The sequence below is a fragment of the Osmerus mordax genome, chromosome 12, assembly GCF_038355195.1.
Source record: "Osmerus mordax isolate fOsmMor3 chromosome 12, fOsmMor3.pri, whole genome shotgun sequence".
Classification (NCBI taxonomy): domain Eukaryota; kingdom Metazoa; phylum Chordata; class Actinopteri; order Osmeriformes; family Osmeridae; genus Osmerus; species Osmerus mordax.
The window spans coordinates 3,299,825-3,307,500 of NC_090061.1; positions in this window are offsets into that span (position 1 = coordinate 3,299,825).

The following is a 7,676-nucleotide window of genomic DNA, read 5'->3' on the forward strand; positions in this document are numbered from 1 at the left end:
GCTACTTTCCAGCCAATTATGTTCCAGCAATCCTGTTCCAGCCAATCATCTTTGGCGAGGCGGGTCTTCCTCCTTGGCCTACTTTGTGAAACCGCTGTCAATCAAACTCCAGCTGGAGGAAAACACAGATGGTCATACAAAAATTGGGGGTGCTATTTCTCTGTTTTTATTTCATAATGTTGCCAATTGCAAGTTTAATCACAGCTGCACTTAGTCTTTCCTCTATGCATTCGATGATGAAGGGCGAAGCCAGGACACTGCATTGATGCATTCGAATTAAACTGATCTGAGGTCGTTGCTAAGCAGCTTCACTACTCTCTCCAGTCGTCCCTGTCTAACCAAAAGGCTGCTTGAGAGCTGTCAGATGCAAGTCCCCATAATGCACAGGAGCATAACTGAATTTAAACGTTTTTAGTACGGGTTGTTACAGATACCGTTTCAGCCATAAAACGTGTTGAGGTGTTCTGAGAGTTTTTCAAATGGGTGTTAACAATCGAAACATCTGGTGATGAGGTCATCGTCCGAAGAGGCGTCCAAGTCCGTACTTGGACGATCGTCTCCGTCTTGGATGCTGTTAGCAACCACATCTGTTTCTCCTCCTCCACCCTTGTTGTGGAAACTAACAACCGCCTACACAATATCCCAGGACTGCACAAAATGGATTCCCATGCTTGAAATTAGTTGGCCACTCTAGTTGGAAATGTCTGGCCTGTGTTTGGTGCATGTTTGAGGAGGAATGGTGGACCTTGAGGGATGGTCCAGCTTCAGAATGAGTGTTCTTGTAATGTAACACAATCATTCAGAAGAAGCTTTTATCCAAAGCAATTTACAGCAGGGATTTAAACAGGATATCTCTTGGTTTGCAGTCAAATGCTCTACCACAGTGTTACATTAGTCGTTTACCTAGGGTGGTAGAGAGTAAGCAGCTATGCATCATTTCAGGCCAACATAGTTCACATTTGTCAAATTATTCATTAGTTGTTCAATGTTTAAGTTTAATGGGCTAAAGTAACATGCTGCTTGGTGATTGGGAAGCCATGCACGAACCACTCCAGTAAACCCACTCATGACTCATCCATTTCTTATTTTAATTTGAAACGTGTGGTGAGGTGTACAACGTTATCGTCGTCGGTTTCCAATTAAATGAGCCAAGGTTGTGGACACTTTTTCTTAATAATCGTAAATTCAAACAGGGAAAAAAATAAACTTCCTCGCGCTGTAAACGACATGATAATTCACAGCGGAGAGCGGCTGTGATTCACGGTGCGTTGCTGGATGGAGATGTGTAATGGCGGGATGGAGGTGGCTAATGGGCTTGGCAGCAGCATAAATACATGCCCTGCTGCATATATTACCTTTAGAGCCCCCGCTGGATCGTCTTCACTAATGAGTTAGAGAAAGGATTGTGTCTTTCATACAGTAAATGCGCCACCATTTCACAGTGGAAGGCCGAATAAGACTTAGGTTAGCATCTGGGGAGTGTCGGTTAACACACACAGTTAAGGACGTGGCAGAACAGGTAAAAAAAATACTTTGATCCATCAAAGGGTTGAATGAATATGCCTCTATGGACAACAAGATACAAAAGAAACTATTTCAAAGAGTTGTTGTGAAAAGATTTAAGACGTTTAGCCTCCTTACACACCTGTCTCACCTGTTTGGTGAAAGAGGTATAGTCTTACCATAAATGACTTAAAGACTTAAGTGACCAAAATACCCCTCACCGATTCAATGAAGATAACCAGTCATGTTCTGAGACACAAGTGATTCACAATAATGCTGAAGATGTTCAGTAGACACACAAAAGGCCAAGAATGATGGATCATGCTTACCACATACTGTTTGTGTATATGTTTGCTAACGTTTGCATAATCCCCATGGGCTTCAACCAAATAAAGTGGATAAAAGCTTTAGAAGACCGTCTTAAACAAACTGGTTCCCTTTGAAGCTCAGCCCAGACATGCACACAGCCGCTCTACTTTCACTGCATACACAACAACCTACATTACTCACCTGAGCAAGCTTTCATACTGCCCTCACAGGGACTGTTTACTGCAGCCCGGTCCCCTGAACAAAGTCCTTTGGAGGATGGATTTTACTTACTGTGTGAATAGGCCATAGCATACCATGTTATGCCTCACATCATTAATCATTACAGTTGAAGCCAAGTACAATAAACAATGCAGCAGTGAAGCCAGATCTATCCGGGGTCTGAGTCTTAGCTGGTGTGTGCAGTATTCAATAGCTTATCATGGCTTCTCCTTCCTTCCACATGTGGGACTAGAAGGAACTGGAATCCTGAAGCTGGGAATGATTACCATATGATTGTGTGTGTACATGTGTGTGTGTGTGTTCACGTACGTATGTGTGTGGGAATGACAGCCATCAGATCCTCCCTCCCCGAGCTGAGCACAGCGACTTCTATCACAAAGAACTCCTGCCCCTGCCCCCCGCCGAGGAGGAGAGGAGCACCTGGGTGTTTATAGGTATTGAAAAGCCGCATTGCTTATTATGTTGAGCTATTATTGTCAAGAGTCAGGGAGTTATGCAGCGATGGCAAAGCCGACTCTGGTTCTTTCCATCTATCTTTCTTTCTTTCCCTCTCTTTCTCTCTCCTCTCTCTCCTCCCCACCCCTCTCTTTCTCTCTCTCCCCCCCCCCCCCTCTTCCTGGTGTTCAGTCAGCAAACCACTGCTGCAGAGTTCAGTCCAGGACACCTCCGCTCTCCTCCTGAGGGTTGGATCAAAGTGTGTGGTGTAACAGGACCCCGGGACACATGCATGACTCTCCACATGCCCTCTGTTATGAGGGATTAACACATGAGGAAACTGGAATCAACATGGGAATATACCATCCCACTCCAGATGTGAGGGCCACAACAGCGCAGTTACAATAGTTTAATTTAAAATATTTTATGGCACGCAGTAAAACCCCATGAACCCCAATGGGATGAGAAGAGGAACTCACAACCACTGCCCCAGCCTCCCTGCCCCCCTGCCCCATCCAGCCTGATCTCACAGCTCCACTGCCCCCCAGCCTCCCTGCCCCATCCGGCCTGATCTCACAGCTCCACTGCCCCCCAGCTCCCCAGCCTCCCTGCCCCATCCAGCCAGACTTTAACCAACATCCAAAATCATTGGCTGACCCATTGTGTTCGACTGACCCTCGAGGTGATCACCATTCAGCCCAACCAGTGCATGACCTTCCGACTGAGCGCTCCCCAAACGCACCTCCGTCGGAGCCCCCTAGTTCCTCCCCTCCCTGCCCATCCCTCTTTATCTGCACCCCCCTCTTCCAGGTCAGTACCTTGGGCTCCTCAGGCCCTCACCCCTTCTGCAGCCGGGCCAGGGTGGGCAGCCAGTACAGGAGTCTGGACTCATTAGTCACGGTGGCAGGGCTGGGGGTGACTGGACAGACCTGCCAAGAGGAGGGGCCCGGGAGGGGGGAGGGGCTGGGAGAGTGAAGGAAAGCTGGGTATGATGGTGGGTGATGTTTTGTTTTGTATACTGTGAATGTAGGCTACAGTCATTTCAGATGGTGACGTGTTGTGAATCAAAGTATTTATAGCGATACACCGGAGGAATGCAGGTTGCACTGTCTTGAAGGAAATCTAACTTAATTCACCTGACATATATGAAAATTTCAATGAGAATGGGAATTTTCCCATATTTCTCCACCTAGGGATTAATAAAGTTTAATCTTATACACAAAATCACATTTCAAGTATACTTCCAGTTGTGTGGAAAGAGCTAGATAATTTCTCTTTTTTTAAAGATTTAAGTAGAAGTCCTTTTCCGCGTAGGATCACCCTACAAAAATGAAGATCACATCAAAAAGGACTGCACTTTGCTGGGTTCAAACTCGGTACCCTTACCAAGAAGAAAGCTTTGACATCTGTGCCCTCCCTTAATACCATGACCTCACTTTTTGCGTGTGAAATGTTCGTTTCATCCTTTCTATGCCTTACTTGGCATTCAGTGCATGTTTATGCCTTTGAATAGCGACCGCAACTTTCTATCCGGCGAACGCAGACTAATGCATGTGTCCTCTAGAATTACGACTACTAATAAGCACGAATATAAAGCAGTTTTACATTTAGCAGCTTTTTTTTGCTCAGAGAAGGTAATGTTGTAAATAAATGGGACGATTATGGAGTCAGCAGTAGGGTAAATTGCATGTATTTTCCGCCTTCAGAGGATGCATGAGGTCCACAGGACAGCCAGAACATGTCCGTCTGAATCCATTACTGTCCTGTATGTGCGAATCACTCACGACCAAGAGCAAGGCCCCAACAGATTAACATATAAATGAAAGTACAGATGGGATCTCGCCCTTCGTTTCCTATCTGTTTATACCGACTCGCCACGAGGTCAGCAAGGTTTTGAAAGATGGATAGGTGTCTGAAATGCAAGAAGCCATACCACTCAAAAGGACTCTTGTTTACGTGGAAACACTCGTATTTTACATTTATGTGCACCAGCCTCTTCAGAATGGTCTCCAAAGGCACCTCTGATTCAGAAATTGCTCTGCCAAAGTTGTGTTCAGCTAAAGGAATAATGTGATGTAATACGTAGACATAGCCCACGTAGGCCTATAATTGCTTGCCAATATGTTTGATATATTAAACCGAGGTTTGACATTTTGAGGTATGGCATAAGCGACACGGCTTGCGTAACAGCACTTAAGCGCAGGGCGTAATGATTTCAAACCATACTAATTATGTAGCGTCGCCTCAAACGTAGCTTTTAATCTCCACAAACTTTCATAACCAAATTGGTTATGAAAAACGTTGATCGCGTTGTGTCAGGCCGCAACAATTCTGTATGATAGGCCTACACTGGTATTTTTTGCTAACTCAGCTTTACTAGTTTAGACTGTGCAACTGTGTGCTGCATGCATGTGTGATTTTCCCCACATCATTTGAAAGACAAATAATGAACTCCTGGATTATAAGAATGAAATAAAAAAAATCTAGAGAAACATTTTCAAATCGTGCCTTTATCCCAGCAAAGCGTCCCATCTTTATCAGTAGGCTATATTATTTATAAATCTTGACATTTATCCTCCGAAAAGACTGCCAGGCAGTTTTTACCATATGGTCCAAAAGTGAGTATGAGCAACTCGTTATCAGCTTCACTCATCCAAGAACTTCGGTTTAGAAACCTGAGGGTGGTCTAGGAGAAAAGAGCTGAGTCACTGTAGGTAGTACCGCAGCGGCCCCAACTGAGGACCGTCCCCTTACAGGCATAAGGCCTCCGTGCAGCTCTGCTCTCCGCATCAACGCCCCGGCAACAAATTACCTCTCAGGCTCGCAGGAAGCGTCGGGACGGTGAAAGAAAGAGCATCCTTAATGAGACGTGGGTTGTTTCTCAGTTGCTCACAGCACAAAGAAATGACAAACACATTAAACGTGAGTTTTCTTACGGCTGTGTGTGTTTGCTCGCCTCGTTCGGCTCGTCGGGGCCGGACTTTGACTCCTACAGGAGTTGTCCTTTTCAAGATGTCGCTCATTAAAATCTTAGCCTCTGGCTTGGACGTCTTGTTTTCAGAGAACAGAAACACTTGCGTAAGATATTTGCATTTGTGTTCGTGACTCAATACGAGCAAATCTGTAGATAATACATCTGCTGAAATTAGATTTTAATAGCCTATTATATTATTTCCAACATGTAACAAAGTATACGCTAATCAGGTATTAGAATTCAACCGATTCCCATAAAATCATCATGTTTGTTGTCCTTGGGTATACTGGCAAAGCAACAGCATGAAGTTCCATCTATGTGATAGTCTACTCTCAAAAGCAATTCATTTGTCTGGATTTTGTGAATTAGCAGGAAGTGTGAATAGTCGTTACAGGAAATGAGGTGACACAGTGACACTTCTCCCAGATCGACACAGCTCTTTTGTCCACAACAAATTTAATTTAAACATGTCACAGCCTTTTTCTACACAGAAACGCTTGAACAGCGAGCTGAAGCATAGCAGAGGACTCATCTTTGTGATTCAATATTTACTCTCCTTCAGATCTTCTACACCTGTATGAGGTGTCTGGACAAAGAACAGGAGGCCGTGAGTCAGCAAAGCTGGATTTGTTGAACAGGATCTATCAGTGTGCGATTTCTTTGACAGGAGCCTCAAAGGTAAAACAGAGAGCACCGTTATGTTGTGTGGCTTTGGGTGCCTGCGATTCTCACTCTTAAGGTTTCAATTTGCAGACATTACTCATTCGATATTTTATTTCCGACTGAGGTATCAAAACGAACCATGCTGTTGCTGATGGTGTTCATTCTGGGCTGAAGGAAAAGAAGAAGCAGAGTTAAAGGACAGAGAGATATCCAAGGCCTGCAACTAATTAGTAATTAGAGAGAGGGAGCAATCGAGAAATCTCCTTGACCACAGCGCATGGAAACACATTGCCACAAGGAAAAGTATTACCTTCAAAATGACAACAGCCCCAGAGAAAGGCAACAATTACAGGTTGTGGATCATTTAATGTTGGGGGAGGGTTTGGACGGGAAGAGAGACTCCAGGTTTAAATCTCCCTGTATGTTGTTTTGGATTCAAGCGTCTGATGAATGAATGCATTTAAATGTCATCTATCGTTATAAACATCAATCATGACACTATGAAGATAATTTTTATTGTTGTTACTTGTACGATATACTTTAATGACCAATACTTCAATAGTACATAGAGATTATAATTATAAGAATGATTATTTAAGGAAAAATAATATCCTTTCTGTGAATGATCTATACAGGCACTAACTAGAGTCTGCAGTACATTTAATGACAGGTGAATCTACAGTCCTACCAGGAACTGGGACCGTTCCTGGGTTCAATCAACACAAAGGACATCCACAAACACCCCGAGGCTATTGAAACACCCAAGGAAGGTTTCTAACCACCTCCTCCTCCTTCTAGGTGAGAGTAGATGTGAAAAGGCCTCCGTCAGATGGGTTAGATATGCTCGCATGGTCCAACACTCAGCTCACCAGAACATCCACGTCCTCACCTGAGCCCAGAAGGAGCCACTTGAAATAAAGCATTTCTGTTCATGATGGAGCGAGGGAAGGTAAGAGGACTGTGAAACGGGGGACTAATCTGGATCCTCACCAGCAGACAGAGCAGCGGTTCATCCTGCTGCAGATCATTGATTGTCTGAGAGACTTGGCTGGCGAGAGATTTCTCCCCAGCTAACCTGCCTGAGCATTGTCCTCACATGACACAGAGGGAACTGAGCTCATGCATGCATACACACACACACACACACACACACACACACACACACACACACACACACATACACACACACCCACACATACACACACACACACTGCTATCACACACTCATACATGCACACACACACACCTAGCACACACACTCACACGCACACACAAACACTGCTATCAAACACACATATATGCACAGACAAACATGCACACACAAACTGCTATCAAACACGCATGCATGAACGCACACACACACCGTCCTCATCTGTAACATTGCCCCACTTAAGATTCCCTCATTGATGCTTATTATCTCATTTATCAGCTCTCTCTCATCAAGGCCAGCTACCAATGCATGAAATTAATTAGGATGTGTGGGTTTGACAGCTGCTGCTTCTGCATGTCCATGTTGCTGTTCCCTGTGTGTGGAAACACTTCATGCCAGTCA